Genomic DNA, 21361 nt, shown 5'->3' with positions numbered 1-21361 from the left:
AAGGAAGGAAGGAAGGAAGGAAGGAAGGAAGGAAGGAAGGAAGGAAGGGGTGCGAAGCACAACCTAATCCTTATGGAAAGTTAGTAACAGTGTTCCAAAGAAAGAGCTTGAAGCTCACTTATTTGCCTTGCAGATGTTACTGCAATCAGAAAGGCCACCTTCCAAGAAAGTTACTTGAGGTCGGGAGTGGAGGGCAACCCAGTCTGCTGGAGAGAAAGGTGATTGGGTGAGGTAAGGCGGAGGGGCAAGCGGAAGCTTGCCCGAGCGACAGACAAAACCCATCGGTCTTCTATGATGGTCTGCCACTCCTCCAAATGAGACGAAATTCGTCCTCCCACCAGAGTCTCGTGCGACTGATGGAAAATATAGATTTAGGTGTTTTATCAGTGGAGAGGTCACCCGTTGTTGAAGAGGAAGCGGTTGGCCGAGAGAAAAACCAGCCACCTTGTTGTCGTGGTTTACAGCAAGGGCCACCAGCTGGCGCTTCAGCGCGGTGCACACGGTTGTCCTGAATACCAGAGAAGGACCTCATTTGAGACCCCGACCTCTGAGCCTAAGGGGCCTTTGCTGGCGTCTTTGCAAGGACCAACAATGACGTGGCAGTTTTGAGTACTTGTCTTAGTCTTCATGAGTTCCTCGTCCGTGGCGGAGTGGAACAGTTCTTTACCCTCAAAGGGGAGATCAAGCACCTTGTCCTGAACTTCCTTTGAAAGCTTTGTAGCATGCAGCCACGCTTGGCAGGAGATATCTACTCTGACCATAAGGCCTCAAGTGGAAGTGTCTACGTGATGGGCTGCAGCCTCAAGTAGATCACGCGCCAGAAGCCTGGCGTCAGATAAGCCGCCATTGAAGTCTTCAAGCCTATCAGCAGGAATACATTTGTGAAACTTGGCTAACTCCTTCCACAGTTTGACATTGGCTGCCACCAGGATAAGCTCAGTATTAGCCGGACGCAGCTGAAGAGCCGTATTGGAAAAAGCCTTCCCCCACCCCTCCAATGGCGTCAAGAAGTGTGTCCTCCTTGGAAAGGATCTGAGACGCTGCAGTGAAGGATGTAGAGGCTGGCTTTGACTGGAGCGTAGTTGCTTCCACAACTGAAGAGGTGAGCGGGCATGCCGACAAGGATATGTCCTCCGACACTTGAAGCTTGTAGCGAGCTTCAATTTTCTTGTTTAGGTGCTGTCCGGAAATAGGTTTTTCCCCAGACCTTACAGGCCTCGGCCAGGACTTCTTTCTGGAGGAACAGGCCGGTGAGCTCCTGTGTCGACAGAGTAAAGGCTCCAGAAAGTACTCCCTCTTGTAGAGCTGAGGGCTTGTGTAGTGGGATGTCTAGCAGTGACATCATTTCCAGAACCCGGTCATGAAAAGCTCTAATAAAGTGTGGCCGGTCATCTCTGTCCTTGTCCGACCGGTCCTCATCCAGTGAGGCGGGAGCAAAAGTCTGATCTGCCGCACGTGGCACCTCAGGCCCCGAAGGCATAGTTGACAGAGTAACCAGAGTCTTTTCCACAAGGGAAAGTGGAGGCAGTAGCGGAAGAGGCGGAGGGGGTGGCACTACCGGAACCTGCATAGGGAATGATGGAGCAGGGGTGGGTTCAGGCTGCTTAGAATAAATTGCCTTAAATATAAAGTACGCCTTCATGGGATTAGAATGCATAAGGGTCTAAAACTTGCCAAAAAATGTATCCTCAGACTAAGGTCTAGGCGCTGGACTGGGCAGAGGCCGCTCGTAAAGCGCATACCACCAGGATCATAAAGAGGATGGTCCCCCAACGGGATCCACGTAGATCAAAGGCGCAGACGCAGGAGGGAGTGAGACTGTATGCAGCATCGGAATCAGAGCATGCAAATTCATTGGAGGGCAGAAAGGGTTCTTATCCACAAAATATGGAAAAGGCTGGTCTGCCCTAAAAACTGGTCCCTCAGCACCAGCCGTGGTGAATGTTGGTGTAAGAGAGGTAGTCAAAATAGCCGCCGTGGACCGCCGGGGTTGGACCGTCCTTTTGTCAACGCCTGAGGCGAACTGCATCACAGGTGTAAGTGAGGCCGTGGTCACCACAGGGGAGTCAGGGGTCTTATGTTCCATTTTAGCCTTGTGACAAAACCTCAGCAGAGCCGGTGCTATCAGATCTAGAGTGTTTCTGAGACAATTTAGGGACTGGTGATGAATTAGCCCCAAAAGTGAGGGAACCTCGGCGCGGTACTAGAAGACCTATGGTGCTTGACTGGTTTCTTTGCCTCCTCAGTACATTTAGTTCCACCACAGGTCTGGGTGTGGGAAGGCTTAGAGACACCCCCTGAAGCCGGAACCCTCAAAGGGGGACCCCTCAATATTGCTGGTCTTAGATATAGCCCCAAGAAGGGGAATCTCGGGGGAAAACCCTGGTACATTTAGACACCTTGAGAGGGACCTCGAGCTGAGACTCGGTACACTTTGTTCCAGATGTGGAAACCTCGGGGCTGACCTCGGTGACAACAGCCCCATAAGTACTAAGCCTACCTTTAGCCCGTAAGAGGGGAACCTTGGAAGAAGATCCGGTTTTGACAGCCCCTTTGCATGGGTCCTCGGAGAAAACTTTGGATTGCCGGTTAGAGCCCTTTCGGACACCTCAGGGAGATCCCTGGTAATAGGGCCGCTTCAGCCCCTCCTGGACCCGGAAGAACCCGGGAAGGAGTCGCCTGGCCGAGGTGCCCTGAAAAGCAACGAAATTGCCGGCTGCATCTCTTTTTCTTCAAAGAACTGCTGTAAATGTGGTGGAGAACGTGTTGAAACACCTCCTCCCACCTGACAAGCAGACACTGGAGTGCCCGGACGGAGAGGGATTCACAGTAAAAGCACGAGTCCCAACAGTCAGTGTTCCAGGCCTAAGCACTCCAGGCAAAGAGTGGGGATCCGCCCTAGCGAAACGACGTTCGCACGATGAACAGGACACAAATCCCAGATGCTCCGGCATAGAAAGAGGAAAGGATGACCGTGGAACCAGAGCAGGAATGAGGTACAAGGGAACAAAAAGAAAAATATTCCCTGTGATGCAAGTGCGTCTGACCCCGACCATGCAGAGAAAAGGACTGAAGAGAGATGCGCGGAGCGGAGCTCAGGAAGGTGGGGCTCCGTCACATGCAGTGGGCGCGTGCACAAATAAAAAGGACACAAGTGTATATTTTGTGATCCTTTAAAGTGCTCTGGTCCCGTCCCAAAGGACGGAATGTCCCACAAGTATGGAGGAAAGGGGACGGAACTAACAAACCTCAGTCACAAATTGGGATACTAGCGACTAGGACACAAGCTTGCTAGTTCTGTGTCAGGACCAGTTACTGTCAATTTTTTTTTTATCCAAAAAACTAAAGAAAAAAAATGCTTTATCCATAACAGTTGTGAGTGGCTCCAGAGAATAAGCTTCCTGGCATATGTGCTCAACGCTATTCAAAATCACAGAACCATTACTACATACAACATTTGGGAGAACGCAATCTCATCCACCCACAGAAGATAACCAATTAACCAATTTCTCAAGACAAAGGGAACTTCCTCCGAGATTCTCTGGAGTTCTAGAGATGGTGGACGCCAGTGGAATTCTGCCACAGAGTCATTGGGAGTCTATTGCTTGGAATCCAGAAGAGAGATTTTGTTGGCTGATGTTTTGTTGATCTCTTAGTTTCTTTGCAGGGTAGGCCAGCATGGATACGTGGCCAAAAATCTTCCTCCTAAAATAGATACTGTGAATCGCATTCAGGCACCAACCACTGACATTTGTGGCCCTTTTTCTGTGTGTGGTAAAATTGTGATACCTGTGTACCACAAACAGGAATAGCCCACCTCAGTAACTCCGAATTTCACTTCATAATTGTTTATAAAGTACCTCCAATTATCTCAATTAAATTGGGTGGATGAACAATACAATCTCTGCATATGTATATATAAATGGATACTTCTGTACAATAGCCATGCCTCAAAATTAATTTGACATTCCTTGAATAGAAAGCATGCAACCTCCATACAAACAGTATGCGAGAGCTAGAGTCTTAATATTTCAATTCTCTGCATTTGATTTAAAATTTGTGAAATTATCCTTCCATACATTACACATTTTCACCTGACCGAATGTGGCGGGTAGCTAGCCCTTCATTTACATTTTCTTCACAGGCCACCATATTTCCCCTGAAGGAACTGCCTTTCTATAAGGAATATTTACCACTGCGGCCTTGAATCCATCTATGAATAGAGGACAAAAAAATAAAATAATAAAACGCTGCTTCAGGCCTCAACTGGGAGATCAAAGGCCTTCTTATAAAGGTCAAGAAAAGTTACATGGCTCTTTTGGGAGACCCCAGTAATAATGTCTATTCTAATTACATACCTGATCCTCATTTTAGAGGGAAATTATCATAACCGGTTTCTTTTTATCATCAGCTATCAATCTCAAATAAGTCTTCCGAGTGGAAGAGTAGTATATAAAAAAGGTTATATGTGATTTTACCGACCACAAGTACAGAGTGGTACATTTCATCCTGTGCAAAACACTGATTTTTGTTTTTTAATTGGGGGCCCCAAAACCCCCACCATTTTCCACCCTTTATAAAGGCAACCTAACCCCATCCCGACCCATTTTAACCCCTTACCCCACTACCGTTTATATATGCATTTAATGTTTACAGTGTTATTGTCTGCAGTGAAATGTACCATTATTTTAGATGAATTTACTGGGTACCTATGTAAGTTGTAGAGCTGTGGGTGCCAATTGTATCAGGGAGTGGCCTACTTTGTTAACTAGGTAGTCACCCCTACTTCAGTCTGTCAGCAATAGGATGTGGAGCCTAAACAGCAAGAAAGTTGCCATTTCCCTAATGGAAAAGCAGTTGTCTCCTGGGAGGCTTTCACGCTCAGGGTAGTGCTGGCAACAGCTCTTTGGTGAGCGGGAAGGACATTTGTAGACTGCCCTCTCCCCAGATGCAGGAAGAGAGCCCCAGACGGACCCTCAACCTGAGAGCGGATGAATGTGCGAGCATCTGGGAGCATCTCCTCCTACGTAGCTGGTCAGGTTAAAGACTCGGCACAGTTCCTTCTTGGACAAGAGGTGGAGCAGACTACCCCTTCAGGCATTAACTGCACACTGCAGCCAGATGTACCTCCCAAGCAGCCCCCTGGGACTTTATTTTAGTGTTAAACACGGTTTTGCAGTACAAGGAATAGAAGTGCTGCATATTAACCCATGCTGAAATATATGTGCTACAGACTCACCTTAAGTTGGCCTTTCAAACGGCGTCTACTGGTCATCCTCAATTCACAGAGCGGATGGGAGCATCGCGCCGGCCTCTACTGAAAAACAGAAAGACTGAAGTTACAAACGAACGCCACCAACTAAAACGCCCAACTAAAACTTCCACCCCCTTGCCCATGCCAATATAGCATTTAGGTTACCACAAACCACCAATGAGACACACGAAAGCATCCACGTGGTGTACGTTACCCGATCCATAAAAGGCACAGCCATGTCCCAGAAAATTTGAGCGCAATGAGCATGCACTCATAACTGCAGAAAAACGCTTTGATCCCATTAAAGTGCAATATTACCAAATTAACGCTGTCCACCTATTCGGTTCCTGTCATCCAAAGAGAATAAAGGATAACATTACATTTTCACATAGTGTTTCAGGACAGATAATGCCCCATTCTGTGTACACTGTAATATGTGGTGTGAGTGTCAACCAGTAGAACAAGTGAGAGTCGATTTAGTTTCGTTGCTACATTACCAACTGTGGAGGAAATCGGCTTAAGTCTGGCTAAAGTTATAATCTTTGGTTTATCCACCAGAGCAGTTATCAGCGCACATTGACCGTTTCGCAACATTTCTGCTCGAAAAGCATAACTATTAACTAAATCAAGACCATCCCGATGCACTAGATTACCATTCCTGCTAAACTCGGCAGCACCTACAACGAACGGTCTAGAAGCCAGCATCTGACAGATTTTTCACTCAAAAGGGATTTAACTCGAAAGCCAAGAAAGTACCCTTATAAATAGATTACATAAACACTGGTACACCGACAGGGAAAATATACGCATTTTGCTCTTGGAGACAGAAGCAGATCCCTTCTAAAGACAATTTGCAAACCCACAGTTTCGCCTACATTCCGGGGGCGGCAGGGGCACATTAAGTGCCCAGGGAAAAATGGGATTTATAAAACCAAAATAAGGAGCGCCCGGTCACTCAAAAGGTCTGCTTCTGAGATCCATACGGAGCTTCCTGCAGGGCAGACTCCACTTCGGTCAAGTACTACAATCGTCCCCCCTCCCCCCTCATGACCCCTCCCCCCCACTTCCCTCGTCGATAAAATTACTTCCACCAAAATGGTCAAAGAGAATATGGTTTACATTGTGCACTTTAATAACTTTGCCGCTACTGCCTTGGATATGGTGGAACTTCTTAAGAATGAGGCAGATCACAAGTGTGCCAATCAGGTAACCAAACTAGCCCTCCGTGTAGAATCCACATCCTCCCGCTCCAGCAATGCCTGTTGAATTTATGCCTTGATCAAGGTTTGCCAGAACGAGTGATTCTAGTGCCGCCACCTTCTGAACATCCAGATATTTCAAAAAGGTATGTGTGCAAAATAATGTAAAGCCCATGCGCACTACCAATCCAACAAAATTGCGTCCGCGTTCCCCTCCACCGCGAGGACAAGTATAAAACCCCATGCTAATCCCACCAAATTAGATTGAGACTGAACCACAAACTCATGCTTACCGTGGTAACAGACAGATCGGACCGAGATGGGCAGGACCAAACTCACATGGTCTATGATTATGGGTGGGCAACTAGTGAGAAGGCCTCAGGGGTGTCGACAGGTCACTGATCTAGATGAAGAGCTGGAAATGCTCACGCACCCCACCTCAGAAATACAAGCCTAGCGCCTTGCTCCCAAGCAGCCAGGCCAAGTCTACCAACCCGCTAACAATTTCGCCCCTCTACATACACCTCTCAAACTCTAAACTAATACAACCAAAACCTATAAGCACAACAACCCGCACAAAGTTCACTACACAGCAACAACAAAACAAACCACACAGACTCACACAACAGCACATGATGTCTGCCGACCAGGAAACACCCCAAGCCCAAGCCAACGGTGTTAACCGGGCTGCGGCTGCCAACAGGACATCACTGCTCCCTTGCACTTTTCCCACTTAACCCCACTAACTCTCCCCCGGAACCCCCTGCCCTCTTTATTTCAGATCCACCAGAGCGCCAGGGGACCATTCCGGTGGCGATAGTGGACGCTATAAATATCCTTTAACATTACCACAAGAGCTAGCTGAACTACTCAAAACACTGGTAAATCCCACATTGAGTGTGTCAAGAGCACAGTATGGCTTTGACCCACACTGTTCATTTGCGAACCCAATGGCAAAGGGCCTTTGCATCGACCTATCCCCCATCCAAATATCAAAGCTTGTCCTTCAAAGCGCAAAATCATTTACCAAAGAGGGAGATCTAGATTTCTGCAATACCAAGAAATGAAAGTGTGAGAAGAGTCGAAATGGTTAGTGATGCAGGAAGACTTGTTGCAGAGGGATTGTGCATTCCAGAGGCCAAGAGAAAAAGTGATAGGAGGTGGTTGAAAGGAGTAGGTGTTGTGCTGTTAAGTGAGGGGATAGATGAGGATGGACATCCTGGTATAATGGAAGCATTGGGTTTGAAGAGTGTGGGCAGAGAGGGGGAGGGAAGATGGATTTGGGTAGGGTGGAGAGGATGGCAGAAATTGGACCGAATTAAAGCTGAATGCTCCGAAAAGGGAAGGAGGAGGGAGAACAAGGAAGGAGAGAAAAAGAAATAGGCAAGTGAGAACGGGTGCAGCCCATGAGAGTGGTGGGTGAGTGGAAAGGGACGAGTGGCAAAGGTTGACTGAGAAGAAGGAAGTGTATGTTCTGAGTTGGGCTAGAAAAGAGAGAATGCTAACCAAAAGATAGTAACTAGGCCCAACAGGAATGTTCCTTGGTCCTGTGAGGAAACGACAGCTCTGCAATGAATGAAAAGTCAATGGGCTAGGGGATCCCCATGTGCAGAAGCAGGAGTTTGGCAAACGGGCAAGCACTGCCAAGTCCTGACTTGAATTAAGGGAGGCATTGCGTCACATAACCCTCTGGGAGGTAATCACAGTGCTCCAGATGACAGACTTGCAGGTAGGGCTTTCACAAGCAGAACTCTCATTATGCACAAGATCCTCTGGGAAAGCAGGATGTAGGTGGTAATGGTGTCAGAAAAGTCAGCTGCATGTGCGATAGCTGAGTAGGCGTTGATGAGCACTGGCTTCAAGCTTGTGTGTAGGTAGGAGGTGCTGTGCATTTTGGCTTGAGGGCACAAGGATGAGGTTTTTGTAATGCGGGGTCACCGATGTTAACAGTTGTGGGCCATTTGCATTGTCTCAGGAAAGAAGAGATGGGTTGTGAATAAAGGGGGTGTGACACATTGTGTGTGGTTTAACCAAGGGGGTCTAGTACAGGGGTCCTGGGCATTCATGGTCTAAACAGGGGTCCCCTTTTACTTATTCCGGTCTTCACTTTAGGCGACTGGGTGAGAAACAACCTAAGGAGGAAGGGTTAAGAGAGGTATCAGGTAATGTCCCCATACATAATGTTGCCGGGAAAAGGCATTGGCGACATTCTATTTGGTGACCGGTATTTGTGAAAAATAAATAAATCGGGGGTTGCAGGCGTGTCCCCCGCATGTTCAATGAAATTTTTCCGCAAAAAACAGCAACTTTTTTGTCAGGAGACATTTTTGCAGGGACATCATTACATGGAACCTTAAGAGCATTAGGGAGAGGGGAGGAGCTGCCCAGAGGCATGATGGCGGGTGAAGGAAAACAGAAAAAAGCCAAGCAGAATTGGGCCAGAAGCAGAGGTGAAGGGACCTTTTGGTAATGATACCAGAAGGCAGAGAAGACAGAGATAAAAAGGTGGCAGGAGAGGGTTGGGGAAGAAAACAGAAAAAAGCCACCAAAAATAGCAGACAGGGAGATTACCCTAAGGTCTGTATTGGATGGCCCATCGACCCTGAACAGAGAGTTCAATAATAGGGATAAGTGGGTAACCCCAAAGACACTTTCATATTAGGGTGGCCATCATTTTAAAGTTCCAAGCCCAGAGTCCATTGCCCAAGCAGCTCTTGGGGCCCGCCAGCAAAAATGCAGGGTTCTCAGAGACCGAGGTCCTCATAGGCAACTGCTGGGTTTCTATGGGCATAATCTACATATAAATGGAGTTGAAACACAAATTAACTTGCTCCATAGTAGATTGAGGAGGTTGGTGGCGGGGTGGGGGAGGGGAAGCAGGGGCATTTCTAATGGATCTTGTGGCTCGAGATAGGAGAATCGTATCTGGGGTGCAGACATGGTTTGCTATTTATTTGTGCAGAGCTTGTCTGCTTTGCATTTAAAGCAAAAATTCAAATTACTTTGCAGTTCTAAGGGGCCGGGCGGGTTTGACAATAAATAATGGAGTTCTAAAATGTAATATATGCCCTGGATGTCAGCATATATTGAAAACTGTTTACAAGCACTAAAAACGTTTAAGTCAAGTTCATGAACTTTTAAGTGGTGGGGGTAGGTTATAGATATTTAAGAACAATGCCGTAAGCAGCCATTCGGAAACATCTTCAATAATTGTGTGTGGCACTGAACTATCCATCTCGGATACGGACAGGCTTCCTTTTACGAGATGTTCAAGATGCCCGTCTTCTCCACCAGGATTTCAAGAGGTCAGTAAAATATCTCAGCAAGATAAGCACACAGATCTGTAGAGATCGTGCAGTCACAGATTTGAATCAATGTCAGGTCGGCCAAGCCCTTCATACAAGGTTGGTAAATATGGTTCTATAGGTTTGTCCAAAAGGTAGAACCCATTATTTACAGCACCTAAAAGCTGGAATAGTCAAGCAAGAAGCTCTGTACAATAAGGGTATATTGCTTAAAGAAGAGATGCCTCCTTTTGAGAGACATGGTCCAGTTTTCAAGCCTTGTTGTATGGTCTCACCCCACAGGCCTGTGCGTCAGTCAACCATCCAGTCAGTTAACCACCAAACCGAAGTTTACTTTAGCCCCACTTAGGTGGAAAGTCCTCTTTGGAGAAGCATTTTAAAACACAGAGTTAAAGGACTAGGGCAGTTTCCCCACAGCCCTGTGTTCAGAGTCTGTGAGACATTAACCAAACTCTAGGTACCAGGTCGCGGCTTCAAGATTTCTCTGGCACACCTAGAGGTAAAGATGGCTGAGCAGTCACGGTCACCACTTAAGAGGGAAGCAGGACGGTGCAAGTTACAGTAGGATATATACAACCCTAAAATCAGAGCGATAGTAATACTTTGTTCTGCAAAGGCAAGTAGAATACGGGAATGCTACGGGTCTATGTGAAAATGCCCCAGCAAAATTTAGTCATTTTAAAATGTATCCAGCAAAAAGTCGTTTTAAAAATGTAGCATTCAAAACAATCAATACGAAGTGTGAAAATGTTGCCAGTAATAAAGGTTGCCAAAACGCCATTTTTAAATACACAAAAAAGATACAAGGCTGTATCCCCGACAATGACCCAAACCTTTAATGAAACCTTCCACCCTAACAACGTTCCTAAACCTTCCACAATTTCAATTACTACACTGAACTCTTACAGAACACTAACCTTTAAGCACGCGAAAGCATCTTATTAGCATATTGCTCAATACAATATCAATGGAAAAATAACAGTGACCCTAATTCTAACCTCATTAACAGCTCGCCACAAATGACATTGACCCAAACCAAACCCCTTGCTCTAATCCCAACCTTACCCAAACCAACTCTAAAATGTACCCTAATGTTTACTTTGCTCTAACCACTAGGTTCACCCCAACCTTCAACCTACGTTAACATCACCAGCCCTCCCAAATGTCCCTATCCCTTTCCCAAACCATTACTCCATTAGCCCTAGCCTTACCATAACCCTCTACCCTAACACTTACCCTGACACTTAATCTACCTGAACAACTAACCAAACCCCAACATCACCAACCCTGCAGCATCCACACTGCCCCCCCCCCAACTCTTATCCCAATTCTAACCAGAATCTTTACTCCAACTCCCATCCTTACTCCAATCTAACCCAAAACCAGGCAAACACAAACCATCCATTACTCTAGCAGCACTACATTTTTGGCTACTTTACACCAGCATTTCCTGACTACATTTTGCTTGGCAACCTTTTCACAACAACTTAAACAGACTAAAATATTGCTGGCAACATTGTTAATGGATACCTATGCTACATGTGAGAAACAGAGTATTTACAGAGCTCAGGGTCATAATCAACACACCTGTATCCACTGATAGAGTAAGTCTTTCATAGAAACAAATAAGGCAGGCAGTGCAGATTTTGAATGGCCAAGCAGGATAATGGTCCTTATTTTGCAGTACTCACAATGTTAAGCACAAACAAGAGGTCAAGGCTCAGGCCATGGTTCAAAATAATACATATATCTCTCCAGAGAGATATAAACACGGAAACCTTAAGGCATTGGACCATAGGATGTTTGTCATCATTTATAAACAACGCTGAAAAAGGGCCACAAGGCAGACCCTACGCAGGGCTATTAACATTGATTAAACAATCCGAGGTTAACACAGGCAATCCTAACCCATTTGACTATTCTTCAGCACCGTCAACCCGAGGAGAATGATCCTACCCACACTGTGCTGTTAAATCTCTACTGGAACTCAGAGACAATACATACCTCTACATTTTTATGATCAGTGGCCAACCCTACAGAGATTTAAGTAAATCACACGTCCTAATTTGTGGAGACTTTAATATTAAAGGTCTTGACAAGGATGGTGTCCCTCATTGACACACACTGATTCTCACTCACGGCTTACTAGGACTCAGAAGTGGATGCAGCTTATGAGTTCTCGAAACCTGTACATGTTAAATGGTGAAACCACAGGTGACATAAAAACCTAGAGGAACAGCTCTCAGTCTCCCACAATTGACTATATTTGGACATCACAAAATGTTCATCATATAGACCGCTTAGATATTGCACATGCAATAGTACACACGCTAGAGATAACGATAAAATCAAGGAAGCAATCGTCTAAAAATCACAAAGGACGTTATCACTTTGCTAGCTGCAAAATATCTTGAATTTGCTGAAGATGCCAATGTCGAGATCTCCTACACCCCGCTACTGGCAAGCTATAAAGTGGTGAAAACAGGGTTTAGACTATCAATGAACCCCAAACATCTCTATAGCATAACAGTTGTCGAACAGCGGAAGAAACTACGACGCAACCTAAAAATATAAAACCTCAAAAATGCTCGGCCGTACTATGCAGGCAAAGAAACTGAAACAAAGGTAAAAGCGTTAAAAAACTGGTTTCCCAGTTTTAAAAACACGACCAAGAGCAAATCAAACTCCAGGGACACCTGGTCACTCAATTAGATCACCTTGAACCAACAAGGTTGTTTGAGTAGCGGCGTCTCAGAACAACGGTGGGTCAAGCATTATTCGAAAGTATTCGCTCATATCCCGAAATAGATCCAGTGCCCACAAGCATTCAGTCTAAAACCTGCAACTTGAAAATATCTGCGACCGACATCGAAGAGACAATCAGAAAATTGAAACACTCATACACAGCCAGGCCAGACGGGGTAACTAACTCCATGCTTAAAGAGGCCCCAGAGCATTGGTCAAGGTTTATAGCAGTATTATACAATTCCATTTTAATGGTTGGTATGTTACCAGCATCATGGACCTCAGCCATCATTGTCCCGATCTTTAAGAAATGCACAAGAGATAACCCAACTAACTAAAGATCGATCTTTTAGACCCAAGACCAACTGGGTTCACAAAAGGTGTAGGTACTGGTCTGAATCTTTTCATGCTCAATTTAGGCAAACTGGGGTCGATAAATAAGAAAATAAACTATTCACGGTTTTCTTTGATCTAAAACAAGCCTTCGATAGTGTAAACAGAAAAACTATGAGCTAAATTACGGGCATGGAGTTGCCCCTCAGATGTGCTTCAAGCTATCAAAGCCCTCCATAAAAATACGACTATGCGGGTCAGACTTAACGAAGGAGAACTGTCAACCCAAATAAACATCGAAAGAGGAGTCAAACAAGGCTGCCCGTTAGCCGCCACCCCATTCAACTTATATTTGGCAGACTTACCCAGGGCCCTAACAGAGAAGATACGCTTTCCTCCAAAGACATAAACCGCAGTTTAGCCGGGTTGGCCGATTTTCTCTTTGAGGAAGAGCTTGATTGCCAGCTGGCAATGGAGTCGGAGGGTGGTATCGATCGTGCCCAGTCTGCCGTTGGAACCGATTCCGCAGAGACACCGGTGGAACCGGACTTTCGGTTCTTGGCCTCATCTTGGGGCCCCACGGATGAGGCGCCCTAACAGGACTTAAAAGACCGCTCCTCGGACAGGCTGGCCCTGGGTAAGGCATGACCCTGCTTAGAGCACGAAGCAGAGGCCTTGGCATTCAGCTATGCTGCCAGTTTACTGCACCTGTCCTTTGTCATCTTCTTGGAGAAGCAGCAGCATATCTCGCAATCTCCTTCCTTGTGGTCCGGATGCAGGCAGTAGAGGCATTGCAGGTGCATGTCCTCCACAAACACATTTCAAAGCCTGCACTTGGTGCAGGAATTAAAGAGGGCCCTTCCGTTCTTCACCTTCATGATTGGAGGGCGCAAAGTAAGCCTGATGGCCTTCTGGAAACTTCAACGATCTTTGCCCTTGAGCGGCACTGAAAATCCCCAACAACGGATCCCTGCTGTCGGCAGATGGAAAGAAGAGCACACAGGCTCTTTCGGATCAATTATAGAACCTTTTTCCGCAAATAAAACACGAAAAAACGTAGAAGTAGCTCACAGAGCAAACTCGAGGACTCCCAACACTGAAGCGTGCAAAAAAAAAAAAAAAAAAAAAAAAAAACATCTGATGATGGCTGCCCGAGGAGGGGCTTAGGGAGAGGACTGTCATTGGATGGGGGCAGTATGACCCAGAGTACAGCGATTGGTTTATGGGAGAAATACAGTTTTGTAAGTGAAAGTGAAACCATTTTTCTTTTACCGAGAAATCCCAGCCCGACGACGGGGAATATTTATGAGCATGTGAATCCATGCCAGACCCCATGCTGAAGAAATGCAAAGTTTCCGCACAGCCATGATAAAGGGCACCCCAGTAAACACAAAATACAAACAATTTCACGCATGCAAAACACTAAATATAGTGAAGGGGACTTTTGGATTGCAATTATCATTGTGGCTTGATTTCTCCCTAAAGGCAATAGTGTAGATTACATATTTCCTTTTTCTTTCAGCCACTGCTTGACAGTTCAGAAGGACATGTCAAGAGCCAAACTGGAACAAGCACACATGTGCAAACAGGTCCTGGATCTTTGGACCACATTTATTTCCCAAAAGAAATCAGCAGGCCACAGAATGTGTATTGAGATCAGAGTGTTCTGTTCTAAACGCCCAAACACCCAGAATATGTTAACACAAGAACCCATCTTGGGTCCCAATGCACCAATTCCCACAATTCTGAAGCTTAAGAAAATGGATTTTCTTAACCCGTCCTTATAATTCAGTTACCATGTGTCAAGAAAATTATTTGTAGTTCAAATGTGATTTGTATCCAAGGTCTAGCTTTACTATGTATTTTTGAGTGATGTAAATTCTGGGCCTACGGCAGCCTTATCTAAAACACTGTACAGAATTTTAGTGTCTGTATTTTATTCTGCCATGTCTGTACTAAGTTTGAATAGCCAAGACATAGACATATGTCCATTGCCATTGATGGGATTACGGGGGGTGGATGTCTTTGAAACAGTAAAAAAAAGGGGAAGTTGCAACCCTTCATTAGATTCCCATTCCCGGGCCTAACTCATCTCAGATATTCCACGGGCCCACACAAAAACACTGATCTGTTGTGCTGAAGGCTGGTTGTTAAGGAGACAGCCCCATAAAACTCACTGTCAGATGTGACTTAATGGGTTTGGGTTGGGAGCTTCAAAGAAATCAGTCACATTTAATTTCAGATAGGCTCATACAAAAAACATTAAGCCCAGGTCAAGGGAGAGGTTGTTGATTTCCATACGGGAACAGAAGGGTTTTTGCATGAACACAAAACTATCAATCTTGGAGGGCAGGATACAGCCGATGTGTGAACAGTACCCTCTATTTATCTTCCATGTTCAAATCCAAAATAAGGGCAGATTTGTAAGGAGGCTGATAGAAACCACATATATTTGCTGGCTCATAGGATTTATTTTGAAATATGGGGAGATGAATCTACGAATATTTGTGGAACCAATGGGAGATCGCAGGGCAGATATGGAATCATTTTGAAGCACTGACCCAAGGAAGCCTGGAAAGGGAAGTCCTAACACTGTCTCAGCAATGGCCTGCTTAACATGGCCCTCCCTTCTGCTGATGAAATGTTTGTGTCGTCTTCCTGCCTTAAGCCTACAGAAACCATGGTATTTATGTATTGCAATGTGTTGGGTATCAACTCTAAATTAGGATATTTGAAACCTATGTTTCCTGAAGGAATTCATATTGTTTTAATACAGGAAATCCTGGGCTACCGAGGTCGTAGCTGTAGAGGGATTCACAACCCATTCTGTACCGCTTTGAAAGCCCTGAGGGGGCAACAACATGGTGGGTTATGCATATTGGTCATGCTCCCCTTCGTGAGCAAAGATTTCCATGTTGAGTTTCTTACCCCTTTTTGCAAGGGGTGTGAATATGTAGGAGGGGTGGCCAATTTTTACAACAGCCCCCATGCTCAATTTGGCAAAAAGTGCCTTTAAATCGAACACTGGCAATGGATGGTCGGGTGGCCACGAACAAGACATTTCTCGTTTTGGGAGGGGATTTCAATGCTAAGCTGGACAGTGAATTAGGCAACACACTTTCGGATACGTTTGAAGACGATCTGGCTGGCGGGTTGCCTCCTGTAATGAAAGATGCTCGAATCTGTAGGAAGGGGCTATGCTCTGGAAGCTTCTTTACGGGTGAGGATTGTCAGTCAATGGACGTTTCACAGAGGACATCCCAGGTAATTTACTTTTTTCTCCACATTAGGATGTTCAACCATTGATTACTTGTGTCCCAGTTAAGTTCTGGAACTGTGTTAGTGCGTTCAGAGTACTAAACGATCTAGGCAATGATCACTTTGCTATCCCGCTCAAAATGAGACTTCAGTGTGGACCACGTCACATGCTTTCAGTTGGCTCAAAGGGAGTGACTTCTTCTGCCTTACACCGTAGGGTGAAATGGCAATCAGCAGATCCTCGGCACCTGCAGAGTGTTATTGTTAAAAATAACTGGCAGATTTTGGAAAGACTAATCTGTGGGTGTATGGATCAGGGGGCTATTTGGTCAGATTTGTTGTTACTTTTGTCTAACCTTTCGGCCATATTCACTTTGGGGATGGCAAAATGAAGGATTGTCCTCATCCTCAGTTGTTCAATTCAGAATGTGCAAAATTGAAGTCCTACCCTTTAAGAATCCTGAAGAACCCCTTGTCTACAAAGTTGAACATAACTGGGGCTCGAGCAGCATACAAGAAAGCCATTGCGCGCAGGACGCAAGAAATCCTAAGAGACATGGGAGGTTTGGATTAATTTCTCAGCCTCTAATAATGCTAAATTATTCTAGGAAATCATTAGCAACTGACCTTTTTATATATTTAGGACTTGTGGGCAACCCATTTTGGTTTCGGAACGGTCATGGGAAGCTCATTATTCCTCCCTATTTGGCAGTGACTGCGCGAGCATGTATAGTGACAGTCCATCTAGCCGGGGCCCCAAATTGACAATTTGTGACACAGTAGTTAGTATTGCCTTCACAGTGGAAGAGGTTTTGCTGGCTATCAACAATCAAGCCAGGAACAGGGCCCCCAGCCCTGACAACGTTTCAGCAGACTTGTTCGGCTGTGCCATGAACGGTATCAGGTAATAAAAATCGCAGCAAAAATGTCGCAGGCAAAAATGCAGTGGTTTGCCCGGTAAAGGTGTACCCCATTATACCATTTAAGCGGCGCAGGGGTGTCCCCCGCTCCCCTCAAGTGGTATAATAGGTCCGGGGGTGTCCCTCGCATCCTTTACATGATTGTGGCGGCAAAACCATGGCATTTTTGCCGTGATATTTTGTATTCAAGGCCATTTTTGCAGCGATTTTAAGACATGGAACCCAGCCGAACCTGCGGGCTCCTGTTTTGACTCTGGGTTTTAAAGCCATCTGTGCTGGAGGCCCTATCCCCCGCCTCTTGGTCTCGTCGGCCGATTTATCCAATATATAAAAAAAGGGCCCAAGGGAGCAGCCAGGGTCTTACAGACCGATCTCCCTTAAGTTTTTTGGTACGGGCCATTTTAGGGAGACTGGTTTCCTGGGTTGAGAACGCAACATCTTCTTCACTATTCAACTGGGCTTTAGGGCGGGACTGGGAACAGCAGAGTAGGTTCTGAATCTATTTGATTGCAGCACATTCGCTGTTTAAGGAGGAGCCTATTCTTCTGGCATTCATGGATCTGAGCACGGCATTTGCAAGGTCAATCGTGTTAGGCTGTGGAGCATGCTCAGATCCATGAATTGTCCCAGTCCACTGGTGGATTTGATGGCGAGATTGAACTTCTATACAGTGGCCCAAGCGAGGAGTGGAGCTGGTGGACAACGCACCCCTCTATCAGGTGAAGTGTGGGGTGCATCAAGGGTGTGTTCTAGCTCCCCTGATTTTTTTGTCTCTACAATATCAGCATATATGAACACCTAGACGTCTGCCAGTACTAGCCTACGCTGATGACATAGTTTTACTTGCTCGCACCCCAGATCAATACAACGCTTGGTGGAAGACTACTCTGGTTTCATGGATAATCTTGGGCTCAAGATAAAGCCACGGAAATCGGCTGTTATGGCATGTTGTGGAAGGAAACGACCCTCTAGGTCTTTAGTTATCTTTTGTAAAGGAGAGCTAATCCCAAGAGTGAACCACTTCGATTATCTTGGGGTGAGATTCTCTGCAAATATTGGGCTAGAGGCACATGCTGAGAAGCAGTTACAAATAGTTAAGCAGGCATTCAGGGGGATATCCAGGGTTTGGGCTCATTTAAAGTGAAATCGTTAGAAATAGTACTGAAAGTCTACCATGGCAAAGCTGCATCTGTGACAAGATATGGTATGAAGCTTTGGGGCTTTTTCAAATTGGAGCCCATCCATGTGGCCGAGAAGGACTATTTTCTTTTTTTAAAAAGCATTCTGGGGCTGGCTGGGTCTGCTCCTAATTTTGCAGTACACCAAGAGCTTGGCTGTTGGTTCTTGGGCGATTTGGTTGCAGCTTTACCAGTCAGCCGTTGGATCAGAATCTGGAGAAACAGTAGAGCTACCTTGACTCAGGAACTAATTAGTTACTTTGTGCCCAGAGGCTCATCTAAAAATCCCTTGGCTCACGCATGTGAAAAACACTGGTGGCTGATGCAGGGTTGGGTTGTTGTTTTCATACATCAGTTTTGTTGCCTTCTAAGATAACAAACTCTGTGAGAAGTGTGCTCCAGTTTCTTTTGGCCAAAAGAGCATCTTCAGAGTTTATGAAGCCTGCCAATAGGACGCAATCACCGATTATGTCCCCCGGCCTCCAAGAATGTCTGAGCCAGGCCAACCATCCATGACAGCGCTTCCTGTTTCAAGCGCCAGTTTTAACTGCATACACTTGAGAGCTGTGATGTCGGCTTGGTTTAAAGAGAGGACAGACCAGTCTTGACTCCTTTGTAGGGCACCCAAAGAAGATCTGGCACACGTTTTCGGTTCTGTCTCACCTTTTCAACAATTAGGGAATAAGCATTAAAACCAGTTTTGCAGGGCTGTGGCCTGCTACGCTACAAGCCCGCAATACATTATGTGTTACGGATTGATTCCGTTCAGGTGGGGTGGTCTGCTTTGACATTTTTTAAAGCGTGCCTTGTTATTAGGAGAATCTTTATTAAGGCTTGATTGTTCATAATTTTAGAATTTTGTTTTTAAGTCTATGTGATGATTTTATTTGTGTGATGTTTTTATGGTTATTGTGATGTAATTTGCTGTGTTTTTATGGTGTGCCATGTTTTAGATTTTATTCAGTATCAAGAGCAGCATGATATCTAAAATTATCAAAAGAAGTTTATTTCTCTAATGTTTTTGATAGAATTTCCCATTCTTGACATGAGTTCAATGAAGCATTCTGTTGGCTAGCAAGAAGCAGTAAAAAGGCCAAAATGCCTAGTGTCTTTTAGTGCAATATATGTAAAATATTAGAATGAAGGATTTTATGGGCTGATAACAGTGAGATTCTTGCAGGCAGGTTAATTCGTTGTGCCGAAGCTTTGGGGTATTTATTCAATTCTAGTGATTTCCAGTGTAAATCTGGCGACCACCTTTGTTTAAATTAAGTAATTCTTTTGAATACATCAAAAATGTCGCCTGGAATTGTGGGTTAACTTGGGACTATGCCACAGGGGGGACATGGGATCGCAGTGTCGCACTAGCAGAATCCATCCATAAAAAACAACTATTTTCTGATAATATTGTACCAGGTATGTGTAAGAGGGAAGCCTGTTTTGTAGATGATTGAGCAGGGGAGTGAAGGATCAAGGCTTAAAGTGGGCTTGGAGCACAGAACTGGCAGCATCCGAAAACGGATTGTCCCGAGGGTCTGCCGGGCTCCCAAACGATTTGCAAGCACAAAAATGCAATACTAGGCCTGTTACGGATTAACAGGCATATTAGATCTTTCCTGTTAATGCATTGAAAGCTTTGTTTTGTACTTTTTGACGAAGAGATGAGTGACAACACTGCTCTTGCTCAGGCAAGGATCACCCACGTTCACAACTATCAGTTTCGGACATGTGAATAAAAACAATTTCTTTGCAATATTTTTTAAAGGGGAAACATACCGGTTTTTATTTAATTTGGGATATTAGCGACACCAATAAGCCAAAACGATTGTATTAGAGTACATGTAAGGAGAAATGTCATATGAGAAGGGACACACAGCTTGTACGTGTTTGGTTATTTGCCAACCCTGTTCCTGCCCGTCCACGCCTGACACATTTCCTCTTTAGAACTCTGAGCTAACTTTAATCAAGCCTTACTATCAAACCTGGCACTCCAGTGCTTGCCAGTCTTTTTTCATAGCAGTCTAAGAGTTAATGACTATATTGAAGTTGTAAACCTGCTACTCAATGGTGTAATAAAAATGTCTATTCCAGGTCTGTCTTCAGCTACTCTATTTAGAAGCACCCTTCGTGTAATTGACTGAAGTCCTGTTAAAAACAAGCACTGGCAAAGCTAGACAGCAGGTTTGGCTTATACAAGTAGTTGGCATTTGCCAGGCACTGCTCTTTGATGCCCAAGTACTCGCATAAATTGTACACCTGCTACCATCAATGGCCAATTAATACCACTACAGCTGTGCCCGCCAAGTCTTGCCTTTGCCATGCCTACACAAAAACCCAAACTGTTGGAATTGCCAATGTTTGTTTGGCAAGATGAATCCAAGGTCTCATTTCCCTGACCCATTGGCTGGCATTTACCACCAGGTCTGGGAGGGACCACTTCATGAAACCCCACCATCCCAGAGACCAGATGAAAAGGAAAGGGGTTTTAAGCAACCTGTAACGAAGGCTCAAATAAAGAACAGGAGAGTGGCTCCAATTCTGAGTTTGTGCTACAATTCTACCAGGCCAGGACTCTATTCACACAAAGGAAGTGTTAAGCTCAGAGGCCAATTATATTGTAATGCCTCAGATGACCAATAAGAACAGCGCCTCATTCTTCCTTCTTATCTTTAACACAGTGGTCACTCACAGCCACTGTGGGTGCTTGCGTCGCCCTCCTCCACTGCGGCTTCCATTCGGGAGCTGGAGGAGAGCGCTATGATTGGGCCTGAATAAATGACATCATTCCCCTTTACTCCTTCAACCTAGGAAAGGGTACAAATGTCAGGTTGCAAGCTACTAACGAGGCATAAAAAGTAATTCGCCACTTCAGTTCTCCAGCTACAAACCGCATACCATTTCTTATTTTCTAAGTCTCAATTACAACTAGTCAATGGCTAGTGGCGGATGTACATTTTGAGGCCTGGGCTAAAGTACCAGCTTGTACTGGATAGACACCACAGCATGCTACTTCATATTACATCAGATCCACGCTTGGCCTTGTCCCCAAACAGTGGGCAATTTTGATGCATATCAACGGCCTATAGATTAGTGTTCAACTTCTACATCCAACCGAGGTGATTCCAACTTGTGTGATCCAGCAAGCAGAGGTGTAGCTGGGGGGGGCCTG

The 21361-nt window shown here is 45.3% G+C and overlaps 1 protein-coding gene across 4 annotated transcripts in view; it reads right to left on the bottom strand.

Moving 5' to 3' along the window:
- The window catches only part of FCHO1 (FCH and mu domain containing endocytic adaptor 1), a 1111213-nt gene that overhangs the window by 924493 nt on the left and 165359 nt on the right, over positions 1-21361 (bottom strand). For 3 of the 4 annotated variants that reach the window (XM_069648666.1, XM_069648689.1, XM_069648684.1), the window contains exon 2: positions 5240-5317. The gene's annotated coding sequence lies outside the window, so the exon portion shown is untranslated. The remainder of the gene's footprint in view (positions 1-5239; positions 5318-21361) is intronic. The other variant, XM_069648674.1, reaches the window with a different exon arrangement.

This window comes from Ambystoma mexicanum, chromosome 1p (genome assembly GCF_040938575.1).
Source record: "Ambystoma mexicanum isolate Mex_15411 chromosome 1p, UKY_AmexF1_1, whole genome shotgun sequence".
In the NCBI taxonomy this organism is placed as follows: domain Eukaryota; kingdom Metazoa; phylum Chordata; class Amphibia; order Caudata; family Ambystomatidae; genus Ambystoma; species Ambystoma mexicanum.
Note: the sequence above shows the minus strand (reverse complement) of the source record. Positions and strands in the feature narration are given on the sequence as shown.